This window comes from Cervus elaphus, chromosome 21 (assembly GCF_910594005.1).
Source record: "Cervus elaphus chromosome 21, mCerEla1.1, whole genome shotgun sequence".
Taxonomy (NCBI): domain Eukaryota; kingdom Metazoa; phylum Chordata; class Mammalia; order Artiodactyla; family Cervidae; genus Cervus; species Cervus elaphus.
In genome coordinates, this window is record NC_057835.1 from 15,072,114 (window position 1) to 15,096,549 (window position 24,436).

At 43.4% G+C, this 24,436-nt stretch overlaps 1 protein-coding gene across 6 annotated transcripts in view; it reads left to right on the plus strand.

Moving 5' to 3' along the window:
• The window catches only part of CYRIB (CYFIP related Rac1 interactor B), a 143,092-nt gene that overhangs the window by 51,772 nt on the left and 66,884 nt on the right, over positions 1 to 24,436 (plus strand). Inside the window, exon 1 of one of the 6 annotated variants that reach the window (XM_043880549.1) lies at positions 10,488 to 10,582. The exons of the other annotated variants lie outside the window; for them this stretch is intronic. The gene's annotated coding sequence lies outside the window, so the exon portion shown is untranslated. Of the gene's footprint in view, positions 1 to 10,487; positions 10,583 to 24,436 lie in introns of those variants that run through there. 6 annotated transcript variants of the gene reach the window in all.

Sequence of the window (24,436 nt, forward strand, 5' to 3'; positions counted from 1 at the left end):
AATAAACACAGTATAAATTCTGTTAGGAGGTAACTAATGTCATAGAACAAAAGTAGGGTTAAAGAAGGTTGGGATTATTAATTTATAAAATATCGTCTCATGTTGCTACCATCTTTCTATGTACATATGTGCTGTGTACTAAGTCTCTTCAGTCATGTTCGACTCTTTGAGACCCCATGGACCAAAGCCCACCAGGCTCCTCTGTCCATGGGATTTTCCAGTCAAGAATACTGGAGTGGGTTGCCATGCCCTTCTGCAGGAGATCTTCCTGACCCAGGAATTGAACCCACATCTCTCACATTTCCTGCGTTGGCAGGTGTGTTCTTTATCACTATCACTCTATGTACCTAGGGGTTGCTTATTATCCTTGATATCGATGGATTATAATTTATTGAAAACCTTAGAAATATAAACTTTAAATCTGGAGAGGACTTATAAGTCATTGAGAGCAGGCCCTTCATTTTCAAAGTGAGGAAACAAATCCAGAGAAATGAAATGACTTGTTCAAAATTGTCCAGCCCCTGAGTGGCAATGCAGAAGCTTTTAAATCGTAATTAAATTGGTTTTCATTAATTCTAAAGACAGTTATTTCAAATTCAACTATGCTGTTTCCCTGTTGTGGGAAATTTATTTCTGGTTTTTATTATACATAATGCTATTATGGGCAGCTTTATGCAAATACTACCTTAATGAAGGTAGTAGGTTAATTAATAATTAAAAATAATAACAAACAAGGACTTCCTTGGTGACTCAATCAGTAAAGAATCTGCCTGCAATGCAGGAGACGTGGGTTCAATCCCTGGGTTGGAAAGATCCCCTGGAGAAGGACATGGCAGCCTGCTCCAGTATTCTTGCCTGGGAAATCCCATGGACAGAGGAACCTGGTGGGCTATAGTTCATCGGGTTGCAAAGCCAGACATGACTTAACAACTAAACCATCACCACCTTTGCCAGGCACTGCCCTAACTGCTTTACTTGAGATAACATCATTCTGATGGTGGATACCATTACTTTTCTAGTTTTTACAGATGAGAGAATGAAGGGAGGAATTCAGATTCTGAGTACAGGATCTGAGCTCTCAGCCACTGTGACATACAGCCTTCTGAGTCTGAATACTAAAACCGCAAATTTCAAAACCCAAAATAAATAATCTGTAACATATGATTGTTTTAACTAAAGAGTTTGCCAAGACCAGGGATGTCTTAGAGTTAGTTGTATGTCACTGCTGTTTTTAGAGTAAAAGGTGGTTGACTATGGAGGATTTCCTGTTCCATCTGTTATTTTAGTTAACCCTGACAATAGCAGTGAGTCAGGTGGTTATTGTGCCTATTAAGGATGAGTAGTTCAGGCGCTTCCTTGGTTGTCCAGTGGTTAAGCCTTTACCTTCCAGTGCAGGAGGTGCAGGCTTGATCTCTGGTCAAGCAGCTAAGATCTCACGTGCCTCATGGCCAAAAAACAAAAACACAGAAGCAATGTTGTGACAAATTCCGTAAAGACTTTAAAGAAAAAACGGTCCACATTAAAGAAGAAATCTTAAAAAAATAGTTGAGTCATCTAGTATTTTAGATGAAACTTGGACATTGAGAGATTAATATTTGTAGAAAGGGGCAAGTAGGAAGCAAGAAGTTTGAGTGACTCATGCATGTCAAGAGCTCTAAGACCTGGGGTCTAATCTTGGCTCCATCTCTTAGTAACTTTGTGACCTCCAGCAAAATACTTCACTTTTTTTTGTACCTCACTGGAATTTTGTTATCTGGAAACTGGAAGCAATAAAATCTTTCTCTTGATGTCGTTATAAGGATTGAATTAGAAAATGAGTGGAAATCAGCTAAAATGAAACCATTGATCAGAGGTATTGGTGGTAATCGTTGCTTCTGTCATTACCATATTTCAATCCAAACTCCTTTCTTTCCTCTAACCGTGATATTTCTGGAAAACACATACAAAAATCTCTCTCTTTTTTTTTTAAACTGAGGTGTTCTTGCCTGGAAAATTCCATGGACAGAGGAGCCTGGCTGGTTAGTCTTGGGGTTGCAAAGAGTCGGACACGACTGAACATGCGCATGTCCAGTAATTGATTTCCAATGTTGTGTTAGTTTCAGGTGTATAGTACAGTGATTCAGTTATGCGTGTGTATTGTTTTTTAGATTCTTTTCCATTATAGGTTATTACAAGATAGTGAATATAGTTCCTTGTGAAAGTGAAAGTCGCTCAGTCATGTCCAACTCTTTGTAACCCCATGGACTATATACAGTCCATGGAATTCCCCAGGCCAGAATACTGGAGTGGGTAGCCTTTCCTTTACTCCAAGGGATCTTCCCAACCCAGGGATTGAACCCAGGTCTCCCGCATTGCAGGTGGATTCTTTACCAGCTGAGCCACCAGGGAAGCCCAAGAATACTGGAGAGGGTAGCCTATCCCTTCTCCAGCAGATCTTCCCAACCCAGTGATCGAACTGGGGTCTCCTGCATTGCAGGTGGATTCTTTACCAACTGAGCTATCAGGGAAGCCCATAGTTCCTTATAGTTCCTACTTGCAGGTAGGTCTTTGTTGTTTATATATTGTATCTGTAGTAGTGCATATCTGTTAATCCCAAACTCCTAATTTATCCCACCCGCCTTCTCTTTTGGTAACTGTAAGTTCACACAAAATCTTATTTAAATGGCACCAATAAATTAGTGACCCTTGACACAATTAGGGATTTTCTTTTTTTTAATTTTTAAAACCTTTTTATTTTGTATTGGAGTATAGCGGATTAACAGTGTTGTGATGGTCATAACCAACAAGGGAATCTCTTCCTTTATGGTTTCCTCTGCCTCTGGTGGGGTGCCATATAAGGTGGGGGAACGGCAGATCAACCTCTCTTTGGGTTTCTGGGTCATAGCGGGGTGAGGCCCGGGAATGGGTGGCTCACCCAGCCCTTCCTCTCCCTTCCATCCCCGGTGCTATCTCTGACTTTAAAACATCACAGCCCCATCTTCTGTGACCCCTTCCTATGCCTCTGCATCTTGACAAGGTGACCCGGCCACTGTGGGGCTGGGCAGGTGGGTCAGGCTGTGGGCTCCCTGGAACACCAGGGGTTCCTTCTGGAGGGGGGTCTGCTTCTGGCAGGGGGAGATCTTTTCTCATGGAGGGTGTGACTTTTGAGCTGAAAATGCCAAGAGGTTCTTGAACCACACAAGGGGACTGAGAGAACTGTTTGTGGGAAAAGCCAGCACCCCCTTCCGTGTCCTCGTAGACTTTCCTGCAGCCAGCTCTTCTCTAAGTGGGGCACAGGCTTTGGCCCGCAGACTGCTTACGACATCAGTCAACTCTGTGGACCAGCCCATCCCTCTTGGGAAAAACTTGGCCATAGAACAGGGTTTGGGAAGGAGACATGAAGACATACAAAATCTCTGCTTTCTTCTTTTTGCGTTCAAGTCTTGGCACGAAGACACGCTCTTTATTTCTGTCGCCTGTATCAGCAGCACATTCCCAAAATGAACTCCTCGACATGGTCCTGGCTTCGTCATAGTCGAGCTTTTCCGGCTGCAAACAATTTTGCTTCTAGTTGATGGGGACTCTCATGACTCCAGGTGGTGAATGGGCGGTGGGGAGTAGAGTTCTGTAGAAATATAGCTCAAAAGCGATACAAACACAGAGCGGAAAAGGGGAGGCTGGTGAAGAGGGGAGGGCTGCATTACAGCATGTTACATTTGTTGACATTGAAGAAACCAACCCTTTACCTTCACACCGGGAAGCTTGTTAAATGCTTTGTGGTGTGGCACAGGGTACCGCCTATATGTATTATAGAGGCTTTAACAACAAGTGCTGAAGTACCTTTGTTAAGGAAAGATGACCAAGGTAGATCATGAGATGAAACATAGCCGATGACAATTAATATGAACCATCTTTGTATAAATCACTGCATTGTCTTTACATAGATGTAGACACTGTAAAAACACTTGGAAGCATGTCTGCATGGCATAGGAGGTGAGCTCATGGGCTGTTTATGTTTTCTTCCTTTTGCTCCTCTGAATTTTCAAATTTTTTCTGCAATCAACATGTAAATATTATTCATATAGTCAGAGTGAAAGAGAGGTAGAGGGAGCCAGAAACCTCTTTTGTTTTTACCCAGATTTTAACCCCTGAAATCATTTAACATATTTATCGAGATCTTTAGGAGCTAGGTGGGCACAGTGACAGGTGTAGGAGTGGGCAGGGTAGCCTTGGCCTCTGCCTTCACTGAGCTGACATTGTGTTGAAAGTCTTTTTTTTTTAATTTAAAATATATTTTTAAGCTCAAAAATTAAAAAAAATTGCAGTTGTAGTAAGTGCTAGAAGGGGGGAAAAAAAGCCAGTGACATACGAGGGAATATGGAAGGGAAGGTCGACTTTAGGAAGGAATGGAAGGACCACTTTGAGGAGTGACCCTAGAGGAGGCTGAGACGCAGCTACGTGGCAAGTGTATTCAGGGCGTAGGGAGGGGCCAGCAGATGCTGCCTTCCTGCGGGTCACTCAGAGGGCTGGTGAAACTTGAACTGCAGCTGCCCACGTATGACACTGTGTTACACTTGGAAATGTGAGGAGGCCCAGGGATACACCTTGTAACTCTGGGGGCATGTGGCCGTACGGACAACTTTATGGCCTCTGAGAGATCGGTTAATGTTTTGCTAAATCATAGGAACGTAATGGGTTTGAACTGTTGAGTCTGTTCTTTGGTTCTTTTTGAGGAGCAGCTCTGATGTCATCCTTCATGCTGGACAGGCTTTGAGCCCTGCTCAGGAATTCCCAGGCTGCCTTCCCCGTCCTCTTCTGTATTCATTAAACCCACCCATTGGGTGGACTCTCGTCTCTGTACGGCAGGACCCTTGAGTCTTCATCCTCAGCCTGGGTCGTGGTGGGAATATCTGGGAAGGTGGCTCTTTGTTCAGGGATTCAGTATTCACTGATTCCTCAAAGAGGAGGAGGAGAGCAGTTGAGAGAAGTCCCTGAAAGTTAGATTAAGGACAAAGACTCGATACAGAGTCAACAAAAGCTATAATCTTGGTGCTTAAACATACTGGATGGTGTATTTGAGTTAACAGTGGCAGCAGCTATTCACGGAATCCTCTCTAAGAGCCACTGGAGCACACAAATCAAGAACCATAGCAGGGTTCAGATCCTTTGACTCATCGATTAAAATCCATGGAACTTATGCTAAGGTCATCATTTTTTTTTAGTGGGGAGAAGCCAAGAAAACAGTGATGGCTATTCTATAACAGCAGTAGTAGTAATGACAGAGTACTTTCGGGTTTTTTGAACTCATTTTCCTGTTTTTGATCAGTCCCTCAGTCGTGCCTGACTCTTTGTGACCCCATGGACTGCAGCACGCCAGGCTTCCCTGCCCTTCACCATCTGCTGGAGCTTGCTCAGATTCATGTCCATTGAGTCAGTGATGCCATCCAGCCATCTTGTTCTCTGTCATCCCCTTCTCCTCTTGCCTTCAATCTTTCCCAGCATCAGGGTCTCTTCCAATGAGTTGGCTCTTGGCATCAGGTGGCCAAAGTATTGGAACTTCAGCTTCAGCATCAGTCCTTCCAATGAATATTCAGGGTTGATTTCCTCTAGGATGGACTGGTTTGGTCTTTAAGTCCAAGGAGATTTTCCTATACAGCATTTATAAGAGCATCGAAACATTCCCGTGAGTACGTTTTTATGTCCATTTCACAGAAGGGAAATGGAAGGTTAGAGAGAGGAGGTGAGTGCCCTGCTTCACCCTGGGAGATTCAGGCTCTGAACTCGAGCATGTGCCCTGTCACCTGTAGGTATGCTCAGAAACGGAGGAAATTGCTGGGAGCCCAGGAGGCAGAGGGAAGGAACCAAGACTGAAAATAATTATTGAACTTAGTGTGGGCTTAATTCTGTCCCAAGTACTGAACAAATTTTATCTAATTTTTAGAACAAATTGTGGGGAAACTGAGGTTCTGAGATTAACTTGTGAAGGTTGTAGGACAGGCTTCAAACCCTGGCAGGGCTAAATCCACAGCTCTCTGGTGCTTTTAGCTCTGCTTTAGTGCCTAGTGGTTCACAAGAATGCATTGCTCCAAGAGGGAATAATGAATGAAGGAGTGGATGGATGAGATGGATTAGGCCATAGAGAACTCTTGTTGTTGTTTAGTCACCAAGTCATGTCCGACTCTTTGCGACTCCATGGAATTGCCGCACACCAGGCTTCCCTGTCCTTCACTGTCTGCTGGAATTTGCTCAGACTTATGTCCATTGAGTCCGTGATGCCATCCAACCATCTCATCCTCTGTCACCTCCTTCTCCTCCTGTCCTCAATCCTTCCCAGCATCAGGGTCTTTTCCAGTGAGTCTGCTCTTTGCATCAGGTGGCCAAAGTATTGGAGCTTCAGCTTCAGCATCAGTCCTTCCAATGAATATTCAGGGTTGATTTCCTTTAGGATTGACTGGTTTCACTTCCTTGTTGTCCAAGGGACTCTCAAGAGTCTTCTCCACACCACAGTTCGAAAACATCAATTCTTTGATGCCCAGCCTTCTTTATGGTCCAACTCTCACATCTGTACGCGACTACTGGTAAAATCATAGCTTTGACTATACAGACTTTGTCAACAAAGTAATGTCTCTGCTTTTTTTTTTTTTTTAATTTTTAATTTTTTTTTTTTTTACATGTCTCTGCTTTTTAATACACTGTCTAGGTTTGCCATAGAGAGTAGACATTAGGATTCCCATGGTCGATAGATTCTTTTCGACAGCTCTGTAATTTCCACAAGCGATAGGGTTGCCCAAGCGTCTCCCATGAGATTTGCAGCTTTCCTGGCCCTTGAGGCTATGCTTTTCCAATACTCTTCACCTAAAGGCTCCCTTTCCTCGCCCAACTCATCCTTTGCAAAATGCCCAGAGTTAAATGAGTCCAGGGTGAACCAGGCGTGCAGGGTGTGGACCTTCAGCGACTGAAAGGAAACAGAGCTATTTCAACATGATGAAATATTCTGCAGCCTTAAAGTGATAAATGTGCCTGGAAAAATAGGAAAAGATATTAGGAGGTAGTTGCACATATCTGAAGATACCAACTGAAGCAGTGTTCATTTACATGGATAAAGGTGGAAGAGAATAGGAATGAAACCTGGAAAGGTTTTGGGATTGGATGGCGTCACTGTCAGATTAATCTCTGAAGCTAGGAACTGCAGGGTCATGACCCACAGCTCCTGCTTTTTCTTCCCCTAAATTCTACTAGTCACAAACATGTGTAGATTCTATAATACATCAGTAAATATCTCAATTCTGGTGTCCACTGTTTCTCTCCACTGCCAGTTTCCCAGAACAGGCTCTTATTATGTCTCACCTGGACCTCGCAGCAGCTTCTGTGGTCTGCTGGTCTCCACTCTCTCTCCCACTGTAGTCCACATTGGACACTGTGGTCAGAGTGATCGTGATATAAAACACATCTGATTTTGTCTCTCCCTTGCTTAGAAGCTTTTATTTACTGGTGGTTGCCTTCAGGAGGCAAGTTCAGACTCTTTAGGATGGTGTTTGAGGAGGTCCTTTCCAACCACCCAGTCTTCTCCCCCCAAGCATGTCATGAGCTCCCCTTCCTCTGCCCATGTGACTTTTCTTCTTGGCCCTTCCCCTGTCTCTTCAAGACCAAGCTCATCCTCTCTGAAGCCTTCACAGGGAGGGTTAGTTGCTCCACCCTCCAAAATTACAACGAATCATGCCGTGTTGTAATTGTGGGGTTACAGCCCTTCCCTTTAGTGAGCGTTGAGCCCTTCCAGGACAGGAACCACGTGACTTACTGACTTCACCCTAAACCCTTAGCATGGTGCCTGGGACACAGCAGAGGGGCAAAACTGTGTTGATTGAATGACTCAGTGACTGAATTTGTGAAAAGCAAAAGCGGAAATGCAAGCCAAGGGCTTTTAGTACGGTGCCTGACACATATACTAAGAATTCAAAAAAAAAAAAAAAAATGCTAACAAGCCACCATGGTTAAATCATCATTAGAGCCTAGTGCTTTTATGTAAACATCTTTTTTTTTTGCATCCTTTTTTTTTTCCCCAACCTGAGACTTTGACCACAGCTGGAATGTGATTACATTTATGCAGAAGGATGAAGAAGGGGTCATGGAAGAGTAAATTCATTATTTCTCCTAGGCTTTTGTTTTCTGTCCCCTCTTCCAGGACCTCTCACATGGGATAGTGGCAGAGCTTACACAGGTCAGGAACAGGTGTACGGCTGATAAGGAGAAAGGTGTCTCTGAAAAAAGCAATTTATCCTCCTCATGGGACTCATCCTCTATTTTACAGTTACCACTCATCAAATGGATTGTTTTCTTTGCTGGCCTGTAAGCTCCTCCAGGCCAGCATCATGTCTATGTCTCTTTCCAGAAATAAAATTCGGACCAATGAATGACAGTTGATGGACATCAGATTTCTGATCAGTGTAAAAGAAGAGGCTCCTAGGACCTCCTTTGTGGTCCAGTGGTCCCTGCTTCCACTGCAGAGGTGAGGGTTCAGTCCCCATTTGAGAAAATTCCACATGCTGTGGAGTGAGGCCAAAATAATTAATTAAAAAAGGAGGCTCCTCTCAATTAGAGGATAATGAGCTCCACATAATTGGAGATACTCAAGCTAAAGTTGATGTTCACGTGTTGAGGATATTACAGATGAGATTCCTTCTGCTCTCCAGGGGAGACTTGGTTCCAGGTGTGTGGTTGCTGGCAGCTTGTATCTAAGGGACTGAGCAGGTCTAAGAACTCTTTCTCTGGTTCAAATAGAGGACGGTGGGTTGACATGGGTCAGAGTTATTTAAGAGTAGGTGTTCATGTATCAGACAAATGGGTCAGAGTTCTTGGATTGTGGAGACTGTTCTGTTAGCATCAGTGTTTGCAAAACATCAGCGCCCTGTGTTCCATTGAAATTGATGAAGGTTATGATGGATACAGTGTAAGACCCCCAAATCACCCTTAAGTGTGATAATCAGGGTAAAAGTCGGAGGCCTAGGACTCTTGCCCTTAGTATGTGCCTTGATAAAGGCACCTACTCTCTCCATGACGCTCTTGCCACATTTCTTTGTAATATGGCCAATATCACTTGGTCTCCATGTAACCCAAGAGGAAGACAGAAACCTACATAAGGTTAAGGGCTGCCTTCTATATCTGGGGCAAGGAGTGTTTGCTTGGCTACCTGTGGTAAGGCCCAGATCACTACTGGGATCTTACCTATTTGACTAGAACAAGGTTTCATAATCAGGGTTTCATAGATAGGCTTCCTGGATCCAAAAATCTGAAACTGTGTTCAAGTTTGTGTGCCTGTACGCATTTCCCTGGAGAGAAAAGTGCATACTTTTATGGGATCTTCAGTAGGGATCTTGACCTCAAAATACTTAGAACCATTTACCTTCATAGTTACTATCTGCTTAGCAGTCAAATTGAAAATATCCCTGGGAGATGTGATCATTTACACTCTGGCATTAATGAAAAAAAATGTGAGAGTTTCATAACAGGATTAGGATGAGCTAGCTAGATGGGATGTTCTTGTTTTGTAAGTAAAGAGGGAACATTTATGTTCAGAGTGAAAGGGGAATTTGGGGAAAATGAAGAAGCTGTGCCCTCTACCACATCCAACTTCTCTGTCCATCAGATAACGTTACCCAGACCAGACCCCAGAACAGAGTCTCATTTATCTGAAAGTGCTATGTGTAGCACCATGCAAGTCTCAAGTGGCGCCTGATTTCTGTTCTCAGACTGATTATTTAACACCTCCCAAGGGCGTCTCCACGATACCATCGCAGGAGGTAACGGTGTACCTCTTGGCCCTGGGGAGCCTGCCAAGCTCATCTGTAGTATCCGGGAGTTTGAGTCTCAGTCAGCACCTGGAGGAAAGGCGTGCCCACCCACCCACGTGTAGGGGGGCGGTGATGGGATGTGGCGGCTTTGATGGGTTCAGCAGAGTCCAGATCTGCGAGTCTCGAGTTCCAGTTTCTGCCTTTTCTGAGCTTATTGACCTGAGGCAGGTCACTGTCACCTCTGAGCCTCAGTTTTTCCATCTGTAAAATGAGAAGGCTGCAAGACGCGGGTCCACTCAGAAGCCATCTCGGCCTTTAAGGTGCTGCCCCTTTAAGGAGGGCGGGGTAGCGGAGAAGGTAGCCGCGCCCCCTTCCTCTCCTCGCGGAGCCCTCCAGACCACCTGTCTCCGGCCTCGCCCCGCCCCCTAGGGGAGGGGCGGGAGCAAAGGGGGCGGGGAAGGAAGACTGGGTTTACCTTGCGGGGCGGGCGCGCGGCGCATGCGCACGGCCGGACAGGTCCGCGGCGCTCACTTCCTGGCATTCCCCCCTCCCCCTCCTCGCCGTTACCCTGTACATCCGGGTCATTTGCCCTCCCCGCTCGGAGGAGCCACTGCCGCCGCTGCCGCCGCCGCCTGGCTCGTCGCGGCTCCGCCACAGGGGCAGGTGCGGAGGGCTTCCCGGTCCGGCCGCAGCCGCCGTCGCTGCCCTGCTCCGGGCCCGGGGCTCCCCCTAGCGCCGCTGAGGAGCCGCCGCCGCGGCTCAAGGAGGGCGGAGGAACGGGGCTGAGAGAGAGCGCCTGGAGGCTCGCGCGGAGGGTGAGTGGTTTATTTTTTTCCTCTTTTCCCCGCTTCTCTCACACCCCTGGCTCGTCTCTCCGCGACCCCATTTTGGCGGAGAGGCGGGCGCGGTGGGCCCGGCGCGGGGCTTCCTCAGTTCCCCCCCCCCCCCACCGTCGCCGGGGGCCCGCCCTGGCGCCCACCCCTGGCGCTGCGGCGGCATCTCCGCTGGCGCTCCGGGCCCTTCCTCCGCGCCCCGGGCCGCCCCGGCGCTCATTCATTCGGCTCTGCCTTTCTCCGCCCCTGCCTCCTTCCCCTCGCGTCTCCCCGCGCGTGCTCGCCGCCCCCTCCCGTGCCCAGTCCTGCCTCCGCCCGTGGCCTTTGGCTCCGGGCGCTTCCCCTCCCGCGTCTACGGTCGCCCCCCGACCCGGAGCTCCCACGTCCTTCCCTCCCAGCGGCCGCCTTCCCTCCCGGTGCCGATCCCCGGATCCACACCCCCTTCTCTCTCGGACTCCGCCATGCCTCGCCCGGACACGCGGCCCTCCTGGTCCCCTGCCTTGAACTTGGTGCCCCGACCGCTTCCACCTGTGCCACGATACCGTCCGATTCAGGTGCTGCATGGACCGCAGATCCTTAGCATTTAAAGTCCCGGTTCTCGGTCCTAGGGTGTGGTCTTAAGCTGTGTTTCCAAAACACACGTTTCTACTATAATTATCCAAATGCATGACTGTCAAACTGTAGTGGACTTGGCACTTGCTCTGTGTGTGTGTGTGTGTGTGTGTTGTCCTCATGGTTATTCTGGGTCACACCAAATATCTCTCTTTTTTTTTTTTCCTGGAGGAGTGTGTGATTGATTTGCTCTGAATGTAAAATTTGGCCGAAGATTGTTACTCTTCAACTCCTCCACATTCCTTCTCCCGCTGTTCCATGACTGATTTGCAACATTACCTGTTAATACTGTTTGTTGGTGAAGCTTCTTCTCGGCTCATCTGTCACCAGCAGTTACTGAATGTCCCCCAGTGTGCAGAAAGAATACTGATGAAATGCCTGAATTCTTGCAGTGCTACAAAATGCCATTCTGGAGAAGACAAAGATTTGGGGCATTTGTTTTCACTTTTTCTCCCCTCCCTCCTGTAAATGTACTGAGTTTGAAATCTTTTTACTCCTTCATGTGTAATGTGGAGAATGTGTATCAGTTGTGTGTTCTTATAGTTGCCATTTGGAAGACTGACATTCCAGAGGAGTGTTTTGTACTGCTCAAGGAATTTCAGTCACTTGGGTGTTCAGAGACTTATTGCAGATCGTTTTAGACTAATGTATCAAGAAAAATAAACGGATCCTTTTAATTCTTTAATTACACTTAATAATAGAAACAGAAGCTCTGTGTCTGGAACAACTTGGTAATTGGGGCTTATTTGATAGCCTGTTTGTAAAGTGTTGCAGTTAACTAAAACTGCCTGATTCAGCATTCATAAAATGAAATGACAGCGGTTTTTCTAATGTGACATTCATAGTTCATAATAATGAACTCCAAGGAAGGTACTTAATCCTGAAGTGCACCTTCCTGCGTGTCAGTTTGATACAATTGCTGTCAATATTAAAAGCATTTGTCTTAACAGCCCTTTCTTCTGGAGAGGTAGGTACTAAAAAGGTGGTTGGCTGTTTGTCCACTTTCAGGTTTTGGATAATCACTTGAAGCACTAAGATTACTTAACTTGGAGTCAAGATTGCATTTTTTTTTTGGCAGAGCAAATTTGCTGGGTAATATATATGTTAAATTCTTTAAAACTTTAACAGGTACCTACTTGAGAAAAAACTTGTTTTGTAAAATGTAGGATAACAAGTATGAATTCTAGATTGTTTGATAATTGCATTAAGGCTAGATTTTTCTCTCCTAAGAAAAAATGGTTGATCAAAGGAAGGCATGATTAGTAAATTGACCCTAGTCACCCCAGCAAAAATTCAGTTTCAGATGCTGAGTGAAACTGAGTGAATGTACTTTATTTCTGATAGATTACAAGTGACATGTAACAGCTAACTTAAGATTTTCTCTAAACTTTCTCTTTCAAATGGGTGAAAAATAGTGTCATTCTTGAGGTTATTTGACTCATTTAAAGTGGTCATTTACCTTTACTTAGTAATTGAGCAGTAGAGACGGATGCCTATTTCATTTAATCCTAGTCTCCTCGGGGAAAATACTGTGCTGTCACTTTTATGAGGTTACTTAACTCATTAACTATTGATGCACTCCACGGTTAGAACATATAATTTACTCTTTTCACTGTTTAAGGAAAACAAAATTTCACAAACATTTAATCACAGTGTTGGTGGCCCCACTGTTACTGTGGTCTTGCCTTTCTGTTACTATGTAACAGGGTTTAGCACAGTGCCTGCCCCTGCACAGCTGATATGCAGTCAGTGTTCTGACTAATTGAATGAATGGCAGGTTTGCAACAGTTAGACTGTAACATTTTGTAATTATGTAGCAAAAGTTTTAGAGAAAGATGTTGATTGCTCTCAGATGCAATTTTCTCGGGTAACTTATAAGTTTTGAGAATTGCTATATATAATTATTTTAAACTGCTTTGAAATCTTTCGGGAGAAACTACAATAGACATGTCAGTTTGTGATATGCTTTAGTTCCCTGAAGGGATATGTTCACTGAAAATGGATATTTGATGTATGTATCTTGTCAACATTCATGACCAATGGTAATTCAGATAATTTCTTGTATATTTAAAGTTTCTAAAAATCAGTGTAAAAATTCTTGAGTGTGTAAGTTCATCCTATATTATAATCAGTTCACTAAATAAGGTTAATTTTCAAGGAGCATTTTTTCATATAGTAGAAAATAATGAATCTGATAATGTGGCAATGTTTACTTAATGTTTCAGTGGTGGTGATGATAATGATGTTAATAGTAACTAACACGTAGCTAGTGTGTGCTACTTGCCAGGCAGTGTTGTAAGACATTTAATCTCTACAGCACCCTAATTCTAATAGGTGATGGTATTATAGACTAGGAAGCTAAGGTTAGGTAACTGAAGGGACACAGAGACAGAGGACTGGGTCTCCGCTCCTAATTGTTACTCTGTAATAGTGAACACCTCTGTGCCACGTTCTCTATACAACTGTGCAAGGTGTAGGTTAATTCCTAGTTAATTCTTAAGTAGCATTAGCAAAGTAAGGCTCAAGCTGCTTAGGTTACTTGTCCAAGTACTTGCCCAAGTAGGATCAAGAAGGCTGGCATTTCAATGCAGGCCTTTGTGACTTGTAGTCTTCACTAAAATTATTTCAAAGTACTGATTTGAGGTCCTGTATTTTACGTTATATATTTAGAAGGCATACTTAAAACAGCAAGTCTCCAAACGTTTTTCACCTGCCACACAGGATGGATAATGTTCACTCTTCTCTACTGTCTGTGAGCATATATGTTACATGTCAGTTGCTCAGTCGTGTCTGACTCTTTTCAACCTCATGGACTATAGCCCACCAGGCTCCTCTATCCATGGGATTCTCCAGCCCACCAGGCTTCTCTGTCCATGGGATTCTCCAGGCAAGAATACTGGTGTGGGTTGCCATTCCCTTCTCCAGGGGATCTTCCCGACTCAGGGATCCAACCCAGGTCCCCTGCACTGCAGGCAGATTGTTTATGGTCTGAGTTACTGTGGGCATATACAGGATTATAATTTCCTGTCCACTGGCTGTAGCTTCACCCCTCTCCCATTCACACAAGTATACTGGAATGCAAATGAGTGACATTTGTAAAATTTTATAAACAAGGAAATCATTCTTAGAATTTTGATCCTCTAACTGTAAGCCATTTCTTGTGACATGCCCCACATCCTGATTGTGGTACCTACCATGGGTGAGAATGACTGTTTTCAAAGACACTGGGCGATTTTATTTCAGTAGAAGACCTAATGCAGAGATGTATTTTAGTAGCTGTTTTAGTTTGTTTTGGAAAGGTGATGCCCCGGTGCTGTTGTGTACAGCGCTCTGAAGCTTTCGGTCCTCTAACAGTCACTTTCTGCCTGTGAGTGATCTCTACCGGATGTGTTCTAGTCAGTGCATTATGTCAGCTCTGTGCTAAGTCTAAACTGATAGACACCTTTCACTGTGTCTGTCTACACTGTGCCCCCAAATCCTTGTCTTAGTCATAAATTGGCATGTTCTCAGATAATCCAAATTGCACTGAATACTGAGGTCAGTTTCAGAAAACACCAGAAAAGAATATTCCCAGATATTATTACTTGGGATTGTTGTTGCTGTTCAGTCGCTGAGTTGTGTGTGACTCTGTGGCCCCTGGGACTGCAGCTCGCCAGGCTTCCCTGCCCTTCCCGTCTCTCCTGGAGTTGGCGTAGACGGCTGTCCACTGGGTCGGTGATGCTGTCCAGCCGCCTCACGCTCTGCTGTCCCCTTCTGCCTGTGGACTCAGTCTTTCCAGCATCAGCGTCTTTTCCAGTGAACCAGCTCTTCGCATCAGGTGGCCAACGCATTGGAGCTTCCAATAGGTTAACCCTAACCCTGTTAAGCTTCAGTCATTCCAGTGAATATTCATGGTTGATTTCCTTTAAGATGAACTGATTTGATCTCCTTGCTTTCCAAGGGACTCTCAAGAGTCTTCTCCAGCACCAGAATTCCAAAGCATCCATTCTCCAGCACTCAGCTTTCTTTATGGTCCATCTCTCACATCTGTGCAATGGCTGTTGGAAAAACCATAACTTTGACTGTATGGACCTTTGCTGGCAAAGTGATATCTCTGCTTTTTAACATGCTGTCTAGGTTTGTCATAGTTTTCCTTTCAAAGAACAAGTGTCTTTAATTTCATGCCTGCAGTTACCATCTGCAGTGATTTTGGAGCCCAGAAAAAGAAAATATCTGTCACTGTTTGCACTTTTCCCCCTATTTGCCATAAAGTGATGGGACTGGATGCTGTGATCTTAGTTTTTTGAATTTTGAGTTTTAAGCCAGCTTTTTCACTCTTCTCTTTCACCATTATCAAGATGCTCTTTAGTTCCTCTTTGCTTTTTGTCATTAGAATGGTATCATCTGCATGTCTGAGATTGTTAATATATTTCTCTGCAGTCTGGACTCCAGCTTGTGATTCATCCAGCCCAGCATGTCATGTGATGTACTCTGCATATAGGTTAAATAAGCAGGGTGACAGTATACAGCCTTGACATACTCCTTTCCCAATTTGGAACCAGTCCGTTGTTCCATGTCTGGTTCTGTTACTATTTGGCCTGCATACACATTTCTCAGGAGACAGGTAAGGTGGTCTAGTATTCCCGTCTCTAAGAATTTCCACAGTTTGTTGTGATTCACACAGTCAAAGGCTTTAGTATAGTTAGTGAAGCAGAAGTAGATGTTTTTCTGGAACGCTCTTGCTTTTTCTGTGATCCAGTGAATGTTGGCAATTTGATCTCTGGTTTCTTTGCCTTTTCTAAATCCACCTTGAACATTTGGAAGTTCTTGGTTCACGTACTGCTAAAGCCTAACTTGAAGGATTTTGAGCATCGCCTTGCTAGCAGTGTGAAATGAGCACAGTTGTACGTTAGTCTGAACATGCTTTGGCATTGCCCTTCTTTGGGATTGGAATGTTAACTGACCTTTTTCAGTCCTGTGGCCACTGCTGAGTTTTCCAAATTTGCTGGCATATTGAGTGCAGCACTTTAATAACATATCTTCTAGGATTTGAAAGAGCTCAGCTGGAATTCCATCACTTCCACTAGTTTTGTTTATAGCAATGCTTGCTGTATTTCTATATTTGGGATTGTTCATGACATTTTTCTGTTCTTAATGTGGGTAATGGAGAATTAAAGGCACTAATTTAAATGGAAACGGAGATCGGCTCCATCTTGAGGTGGACTTTTGTAGTTTGTTGACTTGGGCTCTTTTTTTGGCTACGCCACAGGGCTTGTGGGATCTGAGTTCCCCAACTGGGGATCAAACCCAGGCCATCAGCAGTGAAAGCCTGGAGTCCTAACCACTGGATGCCAGGGAGTTCTTGACTTGTTCTCTTATTGGTAGGGTCTCCATGTAAAATTTTAGTATGTATGGACAAAAACATTTCATTTAAGTGCTGATTTGCTTTTTCCTGATAGTGTTAATATTCTTGGATCATCTGTAAGATATGAATAATACTATCCTTGCTACTTGCCTCCCAACACTGTTGTGAGATTTTTGTATTTATTTCAGTGCAGCATAATAGGGGAGGAAGAATGTAATTTTATTGAAGTGATGCATTTTTAAGTTGAATGATCATTAATATTTTTTTGTTTTGTTTTGTTTTATTTCTTTGACACCTGGGACAGTACATGGTATATTATTGCTATTGATTACTCAAATAGTTATTGAGCACATAAGCAGGGTTATACTACAGTGAATAAAATGTTAGTGGTCCCTTTTTAACAGGAGAAGCAAAGACGGAGGAGAATAGACAGTATGAATTTAGTAGGTACCTAATCTTATGAGCTAGGATAAACACCCATCTTGTAATGCCATCTAAACTGAGATCTGAAGAGTGGACCATTAGTCAGTCTGGCAAGAGGAGAAACGCATGGACACAGGAAGGAGGAGAGGCCAAAGCCTGGAGATGAGAAGAATCCTGTGTGTCTCAGAAACAGCTGCTGGTTCTGTGTGGCAGTACTGCAGGGCATGAAGGAGATGTGGGAAAGGGGTGGACAGGAAGTGTGCTGTGAGGCTGGCTGACTGGGTCATGTTAACAGGTTCAGGGCAGTTTGGACCAAAGGCCACGGTAAGCCATTATAGGACTTTAAAGGGGGTGAGAAATACTCATTTATCTTATCAAAAGATTGTTCTCAAAACTTTTGGAGAATGGAATGAAGGTAAAGTAAGACTGAATATAGTTGAGCAAGTTCAGAGGGTTTTGCTAAAGTCCATGAAAGAACTGATAGTGATCAGTGCTCAAGTACTGACAGGGGATGGTCTGGCAATACAGGGTTTATGGATGTGGGCTCCCTTGGGCCCATAACTTTGTGTCCAGTGGTAAAGTAGAGGATGAGTTTCCCCAGAGGGCTCTCCACCTCTTTTTCAGGTAAAGTTGAGATGTTGTGGAGCTAAGGCAATCCAGATATATTCTCAAATACACATTTTCAGTTGACTCTGCATATTCGTAGTCGTTGAGTACGAGCTGACCCACGCCAGAGTAGAAGCATCAGACTGGAGCTTACGAGGCCTCCCTGAGTCAGGCTGTCAGTTTCCACAGGAGCCCAGCAGCCAGCTGCTCAACAAAAGCAGTGGGCCTGATAGCTGTTCAGGGAGGCGGAAGAGTCCTTCCGCCCAGGGGCACTCCAGGTGGCACCTTTATCAGAGGCTCCAGTCAGTAAAATCATGAGTCACAGAGACTTGTCACCAGAAATGGTTCTTAGGGCTGTGGAGCCCCAAAGGTGCTAGCACTTTGCTGCATGCAACCCTTCCTGATGGGGAGAGTCCCCTCTGGGACTTACAGGATGGGGAAGTTCTTCTGTACCGTAGGATGGATGTAGAGGCAACAACAGGAGGACTTTGAATTGGGCCCAGAGAGCCTCAGCCACAAGTCACTGCATTTCCCTTCCCTACTGTAAATGCTGCCCACACCCCTACTCACTGAATCTGGGTGTGGGGTGAGATCGGAGAGTGACCACGTCGGTGTCTGTATCCAAGAGAGCCGCCAGCTTCTGAGGGGTATGTGTGGTTTTCTGGGGTCAGGGAGACCTCAGCCCTATCCCTTGTTATTTTCCTCTGTAAAGCAGAGGAGTTTGGGAGGAGGAATAGAGAGGAGAGAGAAGGGGGCATGTAGCAGAGAGCAACTCTGTACCAGTAGTCAAGGCTTTGCGTTCACTTTTGGTCATTTCCTTGTAATTCTGCCAAAGGAACTTCTTTTCGGTCCATCATCCAAAGCTCTTTATTTTCAGCAAGGTAGTCTTTACTTACACAGTCTGTTTTAGCTTTGGGGACTCTGACTCAGCAGTCACAGCTATTCACCTGGAGACACAGGACTTGTTTGCCCATTGTCATGACATCCCTTCCTCTGCCAGCCCAGGGGAGAGTGAGCAACAACCAAGTCATCATTTCAGTGCCCGATTTCGATCCCGCTGCTCACTGCCCAGTTCTAAACATGAATCCAACTCCTTTCGTTAACAGGACAGTGGATTCTCACTCCTGCCTTCTCTCCACCCACCACTAGAATCACTCTCAGATTCCAGTGTGTCTTCTCATTTCCCAGAACTCTGCCCTCAGGGACCTTTATCCTCTCTCTGAGTCCTGGCTCTGTCAGTATCCCATTCATGTTGCCAAGACTGTCCGGAACCATGACGACCTGAGATCTTATCCTGTTTGCAGGCTCGTAAGTTTCCCTGCCACATCTTCATGGATGCTGGTAGAAGACGGGAGTCTCCTGTGTACGAGCTGAAGGCTGGTTGATTCCTCTCAGGAATACTGCTAGCAGTAGCCAGAGCGTCAGCATTTGTAATCTCATAATTTCGTGATCCTCGGGTACCAATAGTGGCCCGTGTTAATGGAGAGAAGCCCTTCATCTAGGGAACCCACATCTTTTGTCGTGAGCAGTAAGCATGCCTGTCCTTTGCTCTAGAGGCAGTCACTGTCTTTATCTCTCAAGGCTGTTTGCTCCACAGATGTCCTTAAAAATATGGTCCAGAGCAAAAAGACAGTCAGTACCTCTGCTTGCAGCACGTTGAAAACACAGGCCTATAGAAAATTGTTTCCCAATATATGTAAATTGCATTTCAGTAAATCTGACTTTAGAGAGGTAGCTGACATGTAGTAAGAACACAATATGTATATTTGTTGCTGTTCATTTGCTTGACCTGTTTTTGAGGGCAAACCGCTATGCAATGACTTTCATGGTTAATTTCCCCCAAGGTAAGTTGCTAACCAATAACATTTACTTAAAAGTAATGTGTAACATGTTCAGATACCTTTTGATTTGGGGGAAAAAATTACTTGTGATCTTTAAGGATTTCAGGAATGTTAAAGTGAAATGTGAGAAAACTGTTGTAGATTGATGCAGGAAGTGGGGTTACTTGGCTTTTGTTTATATCAAATTGTATTACAGTTCAGTTCAGTCACTCAGTTGTGTCTAACTCTTGGCGACTCCATGGACTGCAGCACACCAGGCCTTCCTGTCCATTACAAACTCCCAGAGCTTGCTCGAACTCATGTCCATTGAGTCAGTGATGCCATCCAACCATCTCATCCTCTGTTATCCTCTTCTCCTCCTGCCTTCAATCTTTCCCAGCATCAAGATCTTTTGCAGTGAGCCAGTTCTTTGTATCAGGTGGCCAAAGTATCAGAGCTTCAGCATCAGTCCTTCCAATGAATATTCAGGACTGATTTCCTTTAGGATGGACTGTTTGGATCTCCTTGCAGTCCAAGGGACTCTCAAGAGTCTTCTCCAACTCTACAGTTCAAAAGCATCAATTCTTCGGGGCTCAGCTTTCTTTATGGCCCAACTCTCACATCCATACATGACTACTGGAAAAACCATAGCTGTGACTAGATGGACCTTTGTCAGCAAAGTAATGTCTCTGCTTTTTAATATGCTGTATAGGTTGGTCATAGCTTTTCTTTCAAGGTGTAAGGTCTTTTAATTTCATGGCTGCAGTCACCATCTGCGGTGATTTTGGAGCCTGAGAAAATAAAGTCTGTCACTGTTTCCATTGTTTTCCTATCTATTTGCCATGAAGTGATGGGATACGATAATCTTAGTTTTTTGAATGTTGAGTTCTAAGCCAGCTTTTTCACTCTCCTCTTTCACTTTCATCAAGAGGCTCTTTAGTTCTTCTTCGCTTTCTGCTGCAAGGGTGGTGTATTTATTTTTTGTTTGTTTTTGTTAATATGTTCGATTTTTGAAAAGTGAAACCTTCCCTACGCCCCCCAACTGTATATGCTACTTCCACCCCCTGAATATCCTATGTGTGACAAATTCTGATGACATTTCCATCACTGATAGGGTTAGACAAAGTGGTATCACTAGCACTGATGTTATTTTATGTACTTGTTTTGTGCTTCTAGTGTGACAGAATGTTTGCTAAGAGCTTCACAAAATATTTGGAGCCCAAAGAATCTGTCCACAGTGGGGGAGACCTGGGTTCATTTGCTGGGTTGGGAAGATCCCCTGGAGAAGGGAAAGGTTACCCACTCCAGTATCCTGGCCTGGAGAATTCCATGGACTATATAGTCCATGGGGTTGCAAAGAGTCAGACACGACTGAGCAACTTGCACACACAGTCACAAATATTATTAAGTGAAAGTGAAAGTTGCTCAGTCGTGTCCAACTCTTTGCGACCCCAAGGACTGTATGGAATTCTCTAGGCCAGAATACTGGAGTGGGTAGCCTTTCCCTTCTCCAGGGGATCTTCCCAACCCAGGGATTGAACCCAGATCTCCCGCATTGCAGGCAGATTCTTTACCAGCTGAGCCACAAGGGAAGCCCAAATATTATTAAACTTAATTTTAAAAACCTCCCCCAAAACCGAGTCGTAGGTGATCTTCACTATCACGGATGAAGAAACGGAGGATCTGAGAGGTAGATATGATTGCTTAAGAACACACAGCCAGAAAAAGTTGAAGTTTGGCTTGAAGCGCAGCCCTGTAATTATGTTCTTACTCCCTGCCAGGTTGGGTCGCAAACACAGTGTTTGTAAGTGAGGCTTCCTTTTCTTTAGATTTTGAGATAGTGTAGTTATAGGAGAGTGAGAGGCTAGTTAGTTAGTTGGAGAGAGGCTTAAACTTACAGTTTTCATATTTGTTTTGTTGTTAAGTAGTAGGGCTCCATTTTATCAACTTGGAATTTGTAAATTGTCCTTTTCAGTTATTTTCTGTAAACAAGCATTCTTGTGGAGTACTGAAAGCTGATTTTCCTTGCTGAAGATTGTTACATTTGAACTTCTTCTGATTTAAATATTTAATATGTTCTGATATTAAGTAAGTATATTTACCAAGTTGTTTTTGAAAGTACAGAGAAATCAGCTTCATGTATTCCATTCGTTTGCCTTAAAGTATACATGAATTTAGACTTGGAAATGTAAAATAATCTGCTAGTTATGTTGGCACTAGTTCTGAGTTCCTACTGGGTACAAGTAGGTTGATGCCTAAAACTGAGAGGCTGAAGTGTTTTGGAAATAGTCTTCGGTTAGCGGGACTTCCTGTATTAAAATGTGAGTGTAGTTAAACTAAAGCTGCTTCTTTTTGTTTATAGAGCAGTGTGTTGAAGCGATAGTCACAGTATGTGGCCTGGGGTTGGCAGCCTCTGAGGTGGGTGCGCCTCAGTCCATTGCAGTGTGTGTCGTGGTGACAGCTGGCCAGCGCTCGGGCTCTGATGCGTGTCCCTGGCCCTTCTTAGTCGGCTGTTAGCATGCTTCATGTGTGTTTTTTAAGAACTTCATTTTAGCTGATGGTCAGTGTTCTTTCTTTACAAGCAACTTTAAAAAAAACACGATAGTGTTACCTTAGTTTTATTAAAATAAAATTTAGCTTTTTGAACCATTCTCAATTTGTCTAGCTTGGGTAGGTAGACAGCTTATGCATTTAAATAGTTTTTAAAAATATTTAAGCACTTCAAAATTTATTCCTAGTTTAGGTATACAAGCAAAGCTTTTTGTGAAGTCCTTTTACGGCCTCTGGTCTCTCAGACCCCTTCTGAGATCTTATTTGGGCCTAACAAGTGAGAGACGGAAAAACAGTTTTCCAAGAAGTGTGACTGGTTTATAGTATTACAGGAAACTGTCCTCAAGTTATAAAATATGGGTTAAACAGGTGCCCTAAGACAGTCTATCCCAGGCACTTGTTACCCCCTTGAAGCAAGGTCACATTTTTTGTACATCAGGGCTTCTTAACTAATTCACTGTGCCTAATCTTTATACACACTCTTTTCCCTCACCTTCTGTAAAATGGGAACTCTTAAGTGACCTTGTCATGAGTTAGTTGAGGATACTGGAAAAGACTGCTTGGAACTATTTGGTGAAAGTTCTTGACTTAATAAGGAAAGAAAGAAAAACTCGTCTTCTGAGGTTGCTGAGATCTAAGATAAGAGCAAATCTGCCTGTGAAATTGTGAAGAAGGAAAAAGAAGTTTATGCTGTTTTGCTGTCACACCTCAAACTGCAAAAGTTACGACCACGGTGTATAAGTTCTTAGGGAAGATGGGAAAAGGGTTAAATTTATACAGTAAGATACTGTGAGAGAGACAACATGCCTGTAACTTTTATTACAGTATGTCGTTGTGATTGTTTTATGATTAATTGTTATTGTTGATCTCTTACTGTGCCTAATTTATAAATTAAACTTTATCATAGGTATGTGTATATAGGGAAAAACATGGGTGTATGTAGGTTTTATGTATGAGGTTTATGTATGGATGGTTTTTTATGTATGAGATTTTATGTATATATGAGGTTTCAGGCCTCTCTTGGGAGTCTTGGAGCATCTCCCCCTTCGATAAGGGGAGACTGCTCTACCTACTTTTTATCTCTATAGATTTTCCTCTTCTGGACATTTCTTGTAAGTGAAACCATATAATACATGCTTTTCTGTTTGTCTGACTTTCTTCGCTTAACATGATGCTTTTGAAGACCGTTTGTGTTTTTGAGTACAGCTAACTTTTGAACTATGTAGCTGACCCTCTGCACAATTGAGAATCTGTAACTTTATAGTCTGCCCTCTGTATCTTCAGTTCTGCATTCTTAGGTTCAGCCAACCTCATTGTGTAGTACTTACTGTATTGCATATTTATTAGAAAAAAATCCATGTGTAAGTGGATCCATGCAGTTCAGACTCATTCAAGTGTCAGCTGCATGCACCAAGAATTCATTCCTTTTTGTTGCTGTGTAGTATTCCATTATATGGATACACTACTTTTTTTAATCCATTTACAAGTTGATGGACATTTGGATTGTTTCTACTTTTTGGTCACTGTGAATAATGCTGCTATGAACATCTGTGTGACTGTATGTGTTCACGTCTTTTGGGTAGATGCCTAGGAATGGAATTGCTGGGTCATGGTAAATTTGTGTTTAATTTTTTTTTTTTGAAACTTCTATCTAGACTACCACATGAGAGTTTCAGTTTCTCCAAATCCTCCCAGCACTTTTCATTGTCTTTTTGGATTATAACAATTTTATTAGTTAGTGTGAAGTGATACTTTACAGTGGTTTGGATTTCCATTTCCTTAATGACTAATGTTGAACATCTTTTTAAAACCATTTTTTATCTTTTATGTGAGATGTTTATCACATCTTTTGCCCATTTTTTAATTTGATTGTCTGAGTTGTAAGGATTCTTTACATAGTCTGGATCCCAGTTCTTTATTGAATACATGATTTGTAAGTATTTTCTCCCAGTCAATGGGACAAAAAAACAAAGAAAAATTGTCTTTTTATTTTTTTCATTGTCTCTTTTGAGTTGCAAGGGTTATGAGTTTTAACAGAGTCATTTTCTCTTTTCTTTTTAGATTTGTGTTTTTGGTGCTGCGCCCAAGAAATCTTTGCCCAATCCAGGGTCATGAGATTTACTCTGTTTTCTTCTAAAAGTTTTTTTTTTTTTTTTAATAGTTTTAGCTCTTAGATTTAGGTCTTTGATCCATTTTAAATTAACTTTTGTGTATAGTGTGAGGAAGATGTCTAAATTCATCTTTTTGTATATCACTATCCAGTTGTCTCAGCACTATTTGTTGATGAGACTATCCTTTCCCCCTGTTGAATTGCCTTGGTGTTTTTGTTGGTTATTAATTGGCCATAGATATATGGCTTTATTTCTGGACTCTCATTTCTGTTTCATCGGTCTGCATGTCTCTCCTTCTGCCAGTACCACATATTTTGATTACTGTAGCTTTTCATGCCATAATAATATAGCATTCTTCTTGTAAAAAAAT